At 41.0% G+C, this 14669-nt stretch overlaps 1 long non-coding RNA gene across 1 annotated transcript in view; it reads right to left on the reverse strand.

Moving 5' to 3' along the window:
- Window positions 1-3936: 3936 nt before the first annotated feature.
- LOC126512258 (uncharacterized) overlaps window positions 3937-14669 on the reverse strand; it is a 128330-nt gene continuing 117597 nt past the window's right edge. The window contains exon 4 of the long non-coding RNA XR_007594970.1: window positions 3937-4334. This is a non-coding gene — a long non-coding RNA (uncharacterized lncRNA). The remainder of the gene's footprint in view (window positions 4335-14669) is intronic.

Below are 14669 nucleotides of genomic sequence, written 5' to 3' on the forward strand. Positions count from 1 at the left end.
GCCTTCACAGTTAATATGTCTATTGATATTACCATTCTTCCAACCTTTTTTGAGCTTGCATGTCTATGAGAGTCTATGAGAAACCAGCAGACTTCCTGGTATTCTGGCTCAGTTTTTCCCAGTCCTTTTGTGTGTGTACCTGAGCCACAGACACAGAAACAGTGATATAGATGCAGTCATTGGGATTTGACCCCCCCCCATATCCATTGATCTCTTCATTATGTCCAGCTGTGGTTTTGTGTATGTATGGGGGTGGTGTGTGTGTGACATCTCTATCTGCTGTAAAGAAAAACTTCTTTAATGAGGTGTGGTGGGTACACTTATCTGTAGGTATAAGGGTAACATTTAGAATATAGTTAGGAATTAAGCTGGCCTAGCAAAGTGACAAAACTAAATTTTCTTCTGAGATCCATGACCTCACTAGCCTCAGGAAGTTGGTTATGTTTCTAGTACCAATATGATTTTCCTCTTGTTGAGTGGGCCTTAAGTCTAATTAGACAGCTGTTGTTTACCACCAAAATGTGAGTGTAGACAGAAGTTTCTGTCCTACCTGTTCCTGCATCCATCCATTCCCAAAAAACCACAAGAGATTTATAATAATTATAAATAATTTGGCCATTACCTCAGGCTTATTATTAATTATCTCTTACAACTTAAATTAACCCATAATTCTTACCTATGTTTAGTCACATGGCCTGGTACCTTTTCTCAGTACAACATTTTAATCTTGCTTCCTCTACATCTGGATGGCAACTGTGTCTGAGCCTTTCCTCTTCCCAGAATTTTCCTGGTCTGGTCACCTCACCTATACTTCCTGCCTGGCTAATGGTCAGTCAGCATTTTATTAAACCAATACAAGTGACAAATCTTTACAGGGTACAAGAGCATTATCCCAAGGACTTCCACTTTTTTCTTTTCCAAAGAACTCTGAATCTAATCTCCTTTGTTTACTTTTTTCTTGACCATTATCCACAACAACTTGTAACCAACACTCTAAACAAAGAAAAATATCCATAATCCATTTTGTGGGAATGTGGGCATAGTTTTTAGGCTACTTCATGCTGATTGGGGATGTTGATAATCTTGTGGGGACCTAAAGAAAAATTAGGAATATGGTCAAGTCCTGACTAGAATATTCTGTGAGCCTGTATCATCTCAGTCAGCAGTCTTGAGGCCATTCTGGATGTAGAACTCAGAGGAAACTTCAACAGAGATGCTCAGAAATGTTGAATCATCTGGGCCATCTGTTCCCATTGGAGATTTTCCAGTGGGTCTTTCTTGACCAAACCTTATTTTTCTTAAACAAGAATATAGCCACAGTCTCTCATTTCCTATGGAAACAAAAGCAAAATTTCTTCAAAGTAACATATCTTTTGACTTAAAATTTGAAGTTAAGGCATTTTCAAAATATATATATTGGATTAATCCAGCAGTACTTATAACCAAATGTCTTTTAAAAGCTGTTGCTCCTTCATCAGCTTTCTACAAATTCAAAGACAACACAATAACATACAGTATCCAGACTCACTGTGTATTTTCCATCTTTACATTTTTTTTACTCTATTTCTTTTATTTTTATTTTTGTTTTTTTTTTTTTTTGAGACAGGGTTTCTCTGTGTATCTTTGGTTGTTCTGGAACTCACTTTGTAAACAAGACTGGCCTAGAACTCACAGAGATCCATTTGCTGCTGTCTCCCAAATACTGGGATAACATACAGGTATGTGATCCTTCTAAGTGCTGGGATTAAAGGCATGTGTCACCACACCCCACTATTCTATCTCTTTTTTAAGTATTTCTCTATCTTGTTTTCTTTTCTCTTCCAAGCCTATGTATATTTTCTAACACACTATAAAACATTTAGAGGTTTTTTTCTTTTTTCTTTTCCTCTGAATCAGCCTTTACTGTATATCTCTGAGTCTTTAGTCTGCTAAATGACATAGCTAGGATTAAAGCCTCGACTTTGGTGGCTGGATCTGCCCCACTCCTTGGTTTTCTGACTGTCTGGCTTAATGGTGGTAGTACTGGCAGGGGCCATGTTTTTTTACCACAACTCTGTGGAGTTTCCAGGTTCATGCCACCACTAAGCATCATGATGCTGGCTGCTCATAGACATCATGTAAGTGTTTGGTGGCAGAGCCTCTTAAAAGTGTTGTGAGGTTTTTGCTGCTAATGCTGATTCAGGAAACCTTTCTTAAAGGAGCCATGCTTCTACTTGCTGCCAGCAAATAGAGCCTATCTGAGACAATGCTGCTACCAAGAAGCCATGCTTGAATCTGTTTTGTCTGTCTAGAATCTTTTTTTTAAGTTTTCTCAGTCTTTACGTAGAAATTCTTGCCAAACATTTTGGTGCCATTTGTAGATGGAAGTTTCTGTCCCACCCTCTCCCACAGTCATTCAGTACCAAAGAAACACACAGAGGCTTGTATTAATTATGAACTGTTTGGCCTATTAGGTTAGGCTTATTATTCACTAGCTCTTACAACTTAATTTAACTCATAATTCTTATCTATGTTTAGCCACATGGATTGGTACCTTTTCTCAGTATAGCATTTTCACCGTGCTTCCTCTATATCTGGGTTGCAGCTGCAGACTGAGCCTTTCCTAGCTAGCTCAGTTGGTAGAGCATGAGACTCTTAATCTCAGGGTCATGTGTTCTAGCCCCACATTGGGTGCCATTTGTAGATGGAAATTTCTCTCCTGCCTGGTCCCATAGTCATCCAGACTCAAAGAAACACACTTGGCTTGGTACCTTTTCTCAGTGAAGCATTCTCATCTTTCTTTTGCATCTGGGTGGCAACTGCAGATTGAGCATTTCCTCTTCCCAGAATTCTCCTGGTCTGGTCATCCTGCCTATACTCCCTGCCTGGTCACTGGCCAATTAGTGTTTCATTAAACCTATATGAGTGACAAATCTTTACAGGATACAAGAGTGTTATTCTACAGCATGTGGGTGATACCATTGCATCTTTATCAATATCTGGTCATTCTGGTCCATGTTGCAGCTGTTCAAGACTATTAAATTCTTCCCTCCCTTGGAAGCTTATATAGTATTTTTGGTCTGAAAGCTATACCACAGAAACGGGGCTTTCAGTTTAGATCCATCTAGAATAATCTGATTCCTGTATTCTAAGTGTGCATTGTCTTCAGCATAGGGACTTACCTTCAGTTTCTGAGAGGCAACCACAGGCATCAGCAAACAGCAATAATTTATATTATTGGGGAGTCACATGGACTACCTTCATCAACCATTTGAAAGGAGGTTCTTTACGTACATGTTAATGGGGTTTTTATAGGCTATGATTCTTGTGGGAAGCAGTGCAAGGCCAAACCCAAGTGACACAGCTTATTTTCAGGTTTATATAAATGCCTCAGCCTGCTGGAAGACACCTGAGCACCAACCAGGTCATCCCAACCAGGCCCCACTGGCCTGGACAAGTGGGTGCCACTACAGTGAACAAATATGTAATGCAGAGGTGGGAAAGATAGGAAAATGGGGTACTATATGTGCTAGGGAGACAAGTGTCCTGCTGTCTGATGAGGGCTCTCCTTGTCTCTGGGCAATAATGAAGGTTTGAGATGAGGGAAAAAAATCACTTTCTGGACTGGACCACTTTGAAGGACCACTGTGGTCTGATATACCACAGGAGGCCATGTTGGTGTCTGTGGTCCATGCTGTTGTCTCAGACTGTAAAGGTCTGTGCTGCTGCCCCAGACTGCAATGAAGCCTGAGATCTACGTGGACATATACAGTTAGAGCTGCTGTCCGATATCTTGGTGACGTCCTTAGGCTTTCCTGCCTCTGGGAGCCATGCTGATGTTCAACCTTCTGAGACCATGTTGAGGCTCGTGGTTTGGTTCATGAAGCCCACGAGGGACACAAGTGGGTAAGTGGTCATGATACAGCCAAGGACCATGTTGATGTTCTCAGCCTTTATTACCACCAAAGCCCATACAGATGCCCATGGATGGGTCTGTGGCCTGAAGCCATATTAATGTCTGTGGGTGCAGAAGAGCTGGCTCCGCCCCTTGGTGGCAGTTATAAGGTGGCACTAGCGGTGTATGGGAGAGCTGGTGCTGTCCATCACAGACCAATGAAGGGAGAGCATCAATGATGACAGGCATGGAAGAGCAGACCCCACCCCTCACAAGAGAGAGTTGGTCCTGCCCCTCACCAGCCCACAGCACTGTGGTATTAGGTGGTGGCATTGGAGGGAGATAGCTAGCTCCACCCCACTCAGGCCACTGCTTGGCTTCTTGTGCCTATGCAGGTGGAGAAAGATTCATCCTCTCTTGTGGAACTGGTCACTAGGAATTTGTCCATGCTCCAGTGAACCTATGAACCATACAAAATACAAACAGACTTAGTCAGTTAGTTAGTTGTTAGTTAGTTAGTTAGTTAGTTAGTTAGTTAGTTTTGGGGAGGAGAAGTAGGAGGAGCAGGACAACAACAACATGCGAAGATGGGGAGGTGAGCACAGTTGTGGCACATGATGTGAGATTTCCAAACAATCAATAGAAAATAATTTTAAAGAAGATTTATATAGATATGTATATATTATGTATAATTTTGGGTAAATATATAATAAGATTCCTTGAGGCTTATTCAAATAATCCTAGTGTTATCTGTCCCCGTGCATGTGAGAAATTTCAAAACAGTTCTCTCTAACATGGATGGATGGACACGGTGATACCAGAGAGCTGATAAGTATGCTGTTGATCTGGGTGCTTCGCAACTATTCGTGAGCTGAAGCTGCATGGCAGCTGTGTTAGCCAGGCACTGACAGAGCAAACAGAACTGTTATTTGTTATTATATATACACATATATACATACACCACACACATACACATGGTATTATACATGCAGTGATATAGCAAAGAATTGGTGGAGCAATGATTTGAACCCAGGTTCATAACTCCACTGCTCTCCTCTTTTCATCGTGGATAGCATATGCTTAATCCTTCACTAAGTATGAACCAACAACAACAAAAAATACTCTAGTTTTACTTTAAATGATTTTTCTAACTAGGAGCTAATCTTGCCTATTCACTATATGAGTCAGCTTCACATTGCACTAATATGTCCCTGGAATAATTCATTTATCGAAGAACATGGCTTTGGTGACTCTGGTGGGAATATTAGAGAGCATCCGAGCTGGTAAGCATACAACACCTGCTCATCTCATTGGCAGGAAACAGAGAGTGAGGACATTTCCCAGGTCCCACAGCCTCCATGGGGACTTAAGTTCCCACTCTAGACTGTCTTCTAAAGATTCCCACTACCCAGTGCAGCCACCCTGGAGACAAAGTCTTCTATACAAGAGTCTTTGAGGATCATGTACCCAGGCCACGTACTGGTCATTCAAAACAAAACAAACAAACAAACAAATAAAACAACAAAAACTTTACATGGAGTCTTGGAATAATCTTTTGAAAACTGTATGAGATTCAGCTCATCACTGCGTGTGGCTTGAATCAAGGTCATTATTCTCTGAGGATTAAAAAAAAAGTCTAACCTTTCCCAAACAGGGTAGGTAAAGTAGTGAGGTAGAAAGGGGGTCTTATGGGTTACAGAGTCTTGAAGTTGTTTGTTGAAAGTACTCTTTCATCCAAGGAAGGGAAGCATCACACATTGGTGGAGTGAGCAAGTGCGCATCTGGGTCCTATGATTAGAAATCAATCACCTAAACAGGCATAGGTCACAAGTGAGTATTCCCAAAATCCTCTATCCACCTCTCTAGACCCAAAGATACTTATTAAAGGACAAGCCTACCCAGGTCTCAGCTTTTTCCTGTTTTTGAATTTGATCCTTCCAAGTTAGAGTGTCTCACTGCTTGCCCGCACAGCATCCTACCCCAAACAGTGAGGACAATTAACTCTCTACGAGACTTCTGCCCAGCCATGATTAAAAAAAAATATTTTTAATGTTTTTGATAACTAGAAACTGACTTTTTCAAGAGAAAACAATATACAAAATGATGTAGCTGGTCCCAAAGAGCTGAAAGTGCTTTGCCCTTTAGAAAATTAGTTCTGACTTCTCTGTCTCTGTTAGATCCTGCTGGACTTCCGTAAAGCACTCTCACAGAACCATTCCAACCTCTTAACAACCCAGCGACTTAGATGTGAGCAGCTTCAGGTGGTAAGAAAAAGAAGAAATGGAAATGGGAAGGGTGTTTCCCATTATCACACTGTATTTGAAATGCAAGCGGAGCCTATTGTGCACGGTGCGCAGTACCTATAATTAGACACACACACTGAGAAAGACAGACACCTGAGATCCGGGTCACTGATGGAGGGGATCAGCAGAAAGAACAATGCTCGTGCAGAAGCTTATCTCAAGAATGACATAACAGGATGGGAAGAATCCTGTAATTAATTCTTATTCCTAACAATTCTTCATCCTCCATAAGGACATGAATAAAACCCTTAAGCCCTTGGATATCCACATCAGGATAGGCATTTTTATGCACTTTCTCTTAAATAAAGAGAATATATAATGCATGTGTAAATATCAAATTAAACATATATACATACTTAATTTTAACATATGAACAATACCTGCATACAGAGTTATGTATAAATGAATGATGCCCATGTTAAAGTCTGCTGACAACTAAAATGTCCTGCGTATTGAGTAAGCTTTACACTAATCTTCATGCTGATAGGATTAATCCACAGAGTCATGTACTGTCAAGAGATACACTCCATTAGTTACCAAGGAAAAAAATCCCATCTGCCACAGATGTAGAAGAAAAACTACCCATTTTTCAGTGTGTCTAGATAACTATCACCAGGAAGCCTTGTTGCGGTGACTACCCTCCTGTACATAAAATACACATTAAAACTGAAAATTGAAAGGCAAAGATTTGTTGTCGCTTCCACATTGCAGGGTCGGAGCAATAGTCTATAATTTGGCTGTAAAAGGGAGCTAGAAGTAAAAATAGCTTCACTAATGGAAATTGAACTCCCCCAATCCAATCACGCTTTCCTTTTTCAATCTGTCCCAAAGATGGAGTGGTATTTTGACACCCTGAAGTTGGCTCAGTTATAAACTGACCCTGTATTAAAAGATTCTTTAACTCCAATTGGAAACCATTAGAAAATGAATAGGAAGTTGAAAGAAGAAAATTCAGTTTGTTTAATTTTACTTACATATATTTCTAAACAGGATTATATTAACATGAGCTATCACATGATCAAATTGTTCCATGTACAGCAAAAGACAGTAGACTGGGGAGATGGCTCAGTCAGTTACATCCCTGCCACATAAGAGTGAGGACCTGAATTTGAATCCACAGAATACACATAAAAAGCCTGGCATGGTGGTGTGTGACTGTTATCCGCACCAGCCTTGGGGGTGAGGGAGAAGACAGAATACCTGAGGCTCACTGACCAGTCAGTCTAGCCACATGAATGAGCTTCAAGGTCAGTGTAAGACTCTGCTCAAAGAATAAAGATAGGGAACAATGGAGGAAAGACAGCAAACATCAACCCGGGGCCTCCACATGCGTGAACACACACATGCATGCATGCCCCCCCACAGGAGCTTGTACTGTGCAGTGCATGCACGCATAAACAGACACACCACACACCACAAAATAAAATTAAATTGAAATATATATATGAATATTTTTATAGACAAAGATTTTTTTTTTGGTTTTTCAAGATGGTTCACCCATTAAAGGCAAGGCTCTCAACCAAAAATATAACAGAAAGAGTTTTTTTTTTTTTTTAAATAAGAAGTAGGCCCACTTTTCTATGAAGGCTAGGTTCCCAGATCTGCTAAGAAGGAGAGCTAAGAGGGTTGATAGAGCAAATGCCAGGCTGTAAACCAGCAGGATTAAGACCCCAGAAGAGCCAACCTTTCAGTTCAAAGGAAGGGAAAGAAAAGGGAAGGAAGGAAGGAAGGAAGGAAGGAAGGAAGGAAGGAAGGAAGGAAGGAAGGAAGGAAGGAAGGAAGGAAAACTTCTGTTCAAGACCCACGGTTCAGTTCCCTCAGATTCCTGAGGTCAACACTGTGGTTCTGTTTAGGCTTCAACTGATTGCAAGAGGCCAACTCAAATAACGGAAGGTGATCTGCCTTATTCAGCTCACCAATTCTATCATTAATCACACCCAGAGATATTTTCTCAGACATACCCAGAGTGATTTGACTAGCTATCTGGGCACCCTGTGACCCAATCAGTTTGACAGAGAAAAATCAACCATCACTGATGTGAAGCATTCTATGGTCATTTCATGGTTGGGAGTCATTCATTGATAATTGATAATCCTTTTGCTTTATGCTAATAGCCAATGCACAGCGTAGTCCTTCCTTATACAATCTCTATCTTTCTCTTTCTCATGTATGTGTGCATGTGTGATGTGTGCATATGCATGTATATGTACATATGTGAGAGTGTCTCAAAGGCAAGTTGCCTATAGTCAGAGAGATAAGACATATCTATCCCTAAATTAATACCAAGTCCTGAGTTAAAGAAGCGCCAGTTTTATTTTAGAGTACATTTATTTCACAATTAATCTTCAACACAACAGGAACTGTTCTGAGGTTATGAACTATAACCTAAATCTGAATGATCTGAATATTTTTAATTTGATATATTTTCACTAAATTTTTATTAGTTTAAAAAATTCATTTATATTAAGTAAATATATATTACTATATCTTGACCATAACTCAAGTGTTCTTCAAAAATATGGGTCTAGAGAGATGTATCATTTAGTACTGTCATGCAGCCATGAATCCCTGAATCTGTATCCCCAGTATCCACAAAGAAACGAAGATGGGGTACTGTGTTGTGTGACACTATTTCTGGGGAGTCATGAACAAATGTCCACTTACTTCAGATAGGGACCCAAAAACAGATCAAAGTACAAATCTCACCAAAGTCCAGCTTGGTGACCAATGGCTTTTATTGGCATTACTTACATTCCTGTGAGAAATTCCTGGGAGGGCTTACCTTCAGGAGCAGAAATGACTCAAAAACACCTGCCTCACCAAACCCCTCTCCAGGATGGGTGACAGCTCACAAAGCTGGGAACCTGTGGCACACTGCTCAGCCTGCACGTGGCTCCAGAGTGTCCTTCCCAAGAAGTTCAGTCAGTCTGAGCCTTCTCCAGGAAACCCAGCCTGTCTGAGCCTTCTCTACAGGGCTCAGCCTGTCTCTAAGCATTTCTTAGTGGTCCTTACAGCTTGGGGAGGGGGGGGGAACTTATGCATCTAGTTGGTTTCAGGGACTTTTCTGAAGCCTTTCAGTTGTTTCCTTTTAGATGTAAGAAGATTCCATGCAGGTGGGGTGATGTTCTACTGCTCTTTAGACCATCCTACCTCCTTTCTAACATCCTGTGTCTTCCAGAGTTTCCCTGCTAGGTAGAAGGTTTTACCTAGGAAGAGAACAATATTCAGACCGCTATCCCTTCCTCTGATGTTTATGCTTATTGGCCCTCTTTCCACAATGGTCCCCAAGTCTTAGAGGGGATGACACAGAAAGAAGTTTGACTGTGGCCCCCTGACTCCAGTGAGGTGTGGAATCTTTGTGTATTTTTTTTATCTGTTCTTACTTGTTGCAGCACAGGCTTTGAACTGAGGCTCCTAGTTCAAGCCTGATGTTCCCACTACCAGCTGCCTGGCCTTGAATATGACAGGGAATCTCTCCGAACCAGTACATTTACACACACACACACACACACACACACACACACACACACACGTCCTTTGATATAATCAGTCCACAGTTTTGGGAGATTCAGGGATGGGTTCGTGGTTTTACTACTGAACTTGTGTCTAACAATAGGTTTCCACTGAATTCCACCAGTCACCGTTTGCATACAAAAGCTCTTTGATCCTGGCAGCCAGGGCCTATAGTGGGCTGCTCTCTATGGGCTGTAAGTCGGCAGCAGGATCTGCCACTCCATAGGGTTTGCGATTGGGAAGTACTTCTCTTTCCCCTCCCCAGCTCACATGCTCCTGGCATTCTGAAATGTCCAGTCTTAGAGAATCAGTTTTCACCATGATGTCAAGCAGAATTCATGTCTTTTTGACATTCTGCATTAGTGAAAACAACCAAACAACACGAGTCGTCCTTGTCACCCTGCCTTAGTGACTGCCCCCAGACCTGTGTGGCTTCCTAGAACCTCCATCCATTGTGTGGTTGCAGAGGCAGCAAGCCAGTGGGAGTCCAGCCAGGAAAGGCTTCAGGCTCCTTCTCTCACCAGTGCTGGGGGACATTAGCTGCTTTGGTTTTGGTCAGTTGAAACAACCCATTAACTCAGTCATCACAAAAGTACCAAGACACCCTGCAAATATTAGCAAATAGACACTCAGCATTCTTCTCTACTTCCTACTGCTTTTCTTTTGATGCTGTGTCCACCCAATCCCACACTTGACATACTTAACTTCCATAGACTTGTTTTCTCTGACGTTTATTTCCTGGATTTTTTCCGTGCTGATTCTATTTTGGTCCTTTAGACTGAAAGACAAAAAATAAGAGTACCTGGCCTAGATTACACCTCATGGGAGACAAACCTCCTGTTTTAAGTCATTCTTTTTATAATTCCCCATTTGCATCATTTTCTTTTCCTTTAGGCAGATATGTTATCATAGGGCCACAACTCTAGAAAACTGCATCTGGACTCAGTCTAATGTCTAATGTTTTAGTACTTTACAGCTTAGTTGCCATATTTCATTTGGAAAATAATGTTTCTGTTTCTGAAACTACCACTTGAGGCTCAAATGAGGTATATTAAGTACTTTATAAACTACAAAGGCATTGTTAACTACTCCTCGGTGAGATGATAAAAGATAGCCTATAAAAAGGGTCAGCAGGTAATAAGGGACTATAATCTCCAGTAGAAATGGGTCAATTTACGATATAAGAGCTACCTAGCAATACGCTTAACCCTTGTCCAATATAAAAATCCATTTGTCCTAAGATACATTTCTCGAATCAAACCCTAACAGGAGATCTTATATAAATATCACCATCTCTACATTCAAAAAATTAAAATTTTGTCTTTTTTAACTTAAAATTTTTTAAGCTAAAAAACTTTTGCTCTTATTTAGTTTAAATTTTTAACTTCTAGGACTAGATATATTAATATGAGAGTTATAAATTGCCTGTAGGAAATTGGACTGGTAAAGATAAAAGTTTTGGCCCTTTTCTTGCATATAAAACACATATCTCTTTTTATTCAGGAATAAAACAGGAAAAAAATAAAGACTTTGATGTGCACAAAAATCGTTCTCCATTGTGTCTCTGGTGACACAAAGCCAAGAGCTGGTCCCTCCACAGAGTTGCGTGAGTACTGTTTCCCAAGAAATGTGAAATGGTTCATCTTTGTACCTTAACTGGGACACCTCATATGAGGCCTGAGGACAAGAAACACATTTCCCTTGACAATTAGGAGTGTTGGAAGTGGTAGATTGCCAAGGAAGGCCCTTCCACACATACACACACACACACAAAGCAAGTAAAACCCTTCAGAAACCAAGAATGTCCTCAGTATTGACATCTGAGCCCTCTGTAAAACATACTTCTTAAAGCTGAAAGGAAAAGATTGGATCATCAGTGGACCAAAATGCCATTATCTGGTTTGATAGCAAACCACACAGTAATTAAAAAATTGATCAATTACACGGTACACATACCCCAGCCAGTCCATCGCTAACCTGTCATCTGACATTTAGCCTCGAAGCCTTTGTTCACTCCAAAGCTCTTCTACACATCTCTTCAGGCTATTTGATTTATCATAAGATGTACCATTGCCAACATTTCCCTAAGCATTTGCATTATTTCCACTATGAAATTAACTCAGATGTAATAAATGCCTGCAGGAGCCAGCTCTGCTTACCTGTGCTTGTTGATGGCGAAGTGGCTTTCTGTGGTGGGATGACATCTCTATGTGTTGTGCCCCCTTCTACATGATCTCAGGGTGGACTAGACAGGAGATGATTCAGGGCACCATATCATGGGACTTAGAGATTTAAAGGATAGCCAGCAATTAATTTTTATCTCTCATGTCAACGCCAGCAATCAGAGTTTCTTGGAAATTATAGTGAGGATGATGATACTGGGTCCAGACTTGGTAGTTGAAGGTGCTGGTACATTTGTGGGCAGAGAAAAACTATGCCTATCCCACATAGGGGCTCCCTTTAGAGTGCCCTGGCATTGGGTGCTGTAAAGCCAACTGCCCGGAGAAGCAGCAGCAGCAGAATTCTTCATGGCTTCGGCTTCACAGGCAATGGAGAGTGGGATGAACCCTATGGGACATTTACATAACATCTTCTCCTTTTACTTCTACATGGTATCCATTTATTTCTCCCCATCTCTACCCGTGGGGTAGCCAACAATTTTAACTTCCATTTGTAGCAGAGAGATTAGAGTTTAGCCGATGTAAGTGCCACTAGCCCCAGGATACTTTTAGGTCACACACAACGTACTTACAACCGAAACCAGATTCTTCTTTATCTTGAGCTAGTGGGTGATAAATCAGTCAAGTCTTGTGTTTCCCTGGGGTGAAGCTGAAAGCATGGACTATGTGAGAACAGCCTCTGAAGAATGCCCTGACCCCAGCAGAGTGTGTCACAGATATTCAAATCGAGTTCCAGTACCCTCATCCCTCTCTTTGTCCAGGTAGTTCTCCTTCCTGCATCACAGGGGCCGATGTATTACATAGACTCACAGAGGCAGAGTTTTTGCTAAGTAAATTCTAATTTACCTTATTTGGAGCAACTCATCTAGCTTCATTTGGAAATCGATGCTAATTCAACTGTCCCTTCCAATTCTGTAAGCAAAAGTAATGCCTCTGCTACTTGCCTTCTGCAACAGAGGCAATGCGGTAGCTGTTTCAGAGAGAATTGATTTCTTTCTGGAGGGCAAAAGGCTAAGTTCCTTCTCAAGGATTTTTGCCAATGTCTCCAATTAGGGCATGCAAATATACTTGTGCAAATGAAGTCACAGAGCACAGAATTTCAAGGATTTTAGAAAGAATTTGTGTGAAATAGATCCCCCTTACAATTTTATATGTTCTTCACCTTGTTTCAATACAAAAAAGATAATTAAGACTTTCTTTATTCCCTGAGTTTAGAATCACATGTAGGATGATAACCCAAACTAGGAATTTATAATGCGAGCAATGATGTTGCCTCTGTTAAATATCAGTCTCAGATGAATACAGAGAAGCAACAAATGACTTCTCATGCTCCAGAGAGTTAACAGCAGCACAGGTAAAAGTTGGCTCTGGCCCTCTTTATGTCTTCCTTCCATTTCCCCTCACTTTAGACTCTTGCAAAGTAAATGCTATCTTATAAGTGTTACTTTACTTCATGGTATATAGATATAAACTCACTTCACCCCAATTAGGAGCATATTGAATCCACTATTCTAATTCAAATATTTGCTATCTGCTGTGTGCTGCCAGGTGTTATTCCCACATAGGAGTAATAGAAGGTCCTTCTCTATTAGCATTTATATTATTGGTTGGAAAGCAGTAATCAATCAATGATAGGTCATGGATACTTGAAGGCAACGGAGTTAGTAGGTATGAAATTCTTGGTGTGGTGGAGACAGAAAGCTTCTTTAAAAGAAAAATAGGTGTCATATGAGTTGAGACCTGGGTGGCAAAGAATGAGCTCCTAGAGGATGCTGGTGAGGATCCCTCTGGTGCTGATGAGAGAGAGAGAGAGAGAGAGAGAGAGAGAGAGAGAGAGAGAGAGAGAGAGAGAGAGAGAGAGAGAGATTCAAGCAATAACAAGAAGGTCTTCCAAAGCAGCTGAATGAGCAACGGGAGAGAAAAGCAGGCAGGGGCTACAACAAAAGGGATCTGAAAGCCGTCTAATTAGAAGCATGCTATAGGCTCACTTTGCAATGTCAAATTTAAAATGTTAANTTTTTTTTTTTTTTTTGTGGTTTTTCGAGACAGGGTTTCTCTGTGGCTTTGGAGCCTGTCCTGGAACTAGCTCTGTAGACCAGGCTGGTCTCGAACTCATAGAGATCCGCCTTCCTCTGCCTCCCAAGTGCTGAGATTAAAGGCGTGCACCACCATCGCCCGGCTGTCCAAGATTTATTGATGAACATACAAAATAAAATATTCCATATTAATGCCCTAGCTCAGGCTTATTTCCCAGTGTACAAAGGTAGAGATGGCAAGGCACACACCCAACAAGAAGGTTCAGATCATGGAAATACCTGTGAGTATACTATTTGTTTTCATGGCGATACCCAGATGTCCACTTACTGGGGGAAGTCTGATACTGTTGGAGTCCACCTGGAAAGTGAGGCTTTGAAGACTTTGGGGCTCAGGTTTGAAACATGTAACCTATAGAATCCTTAGACTATAGTATAGATGGATTTTTTTTCATGTTTTTGTTGTTTCTAATTACACTTATGTCTTTGTGTGGATGTGTGCATGTGACGGCAGAGGCCAGAAGTTGGCACTGGATCCCACAGAGCTAGATTTACACACAGTTGTGAATCACCAGACATGGGTTCTGGAAACAAAACTCAGGTCCTTGGCAAGAGTTATCTCTCCAGTCCTCTGCAAAAGTAATCTACTGAAGTTATCCTGGAATATTTATCATTATTGACTTTCTCTGAAGTCTAACTTGCTTAACGAATGGATCGCTGTCACATCAAGTCACAAGCTTTTTACTGCTTCCTTTTCATCTTTGCT

The sequence above is a fragment of the Alexandromys fortis genome, unplaced genomic scaffold, assembly GCF_014885135.2.
Source record: "Alexandromys fortis isolate MF-2015 unplaced genomic scaffold, M_Fortis_MF-2015_v1.1 scaffold_100_1_3062724, whole genome shotgun sequence".
Taxonomy (NCBI): domain Eukaryota; kingdom Metazoa; phylum Chordata; class Mammalia; order Rodentia; family Cricetidae; genus Alexandromys; species Alexandromys fortis.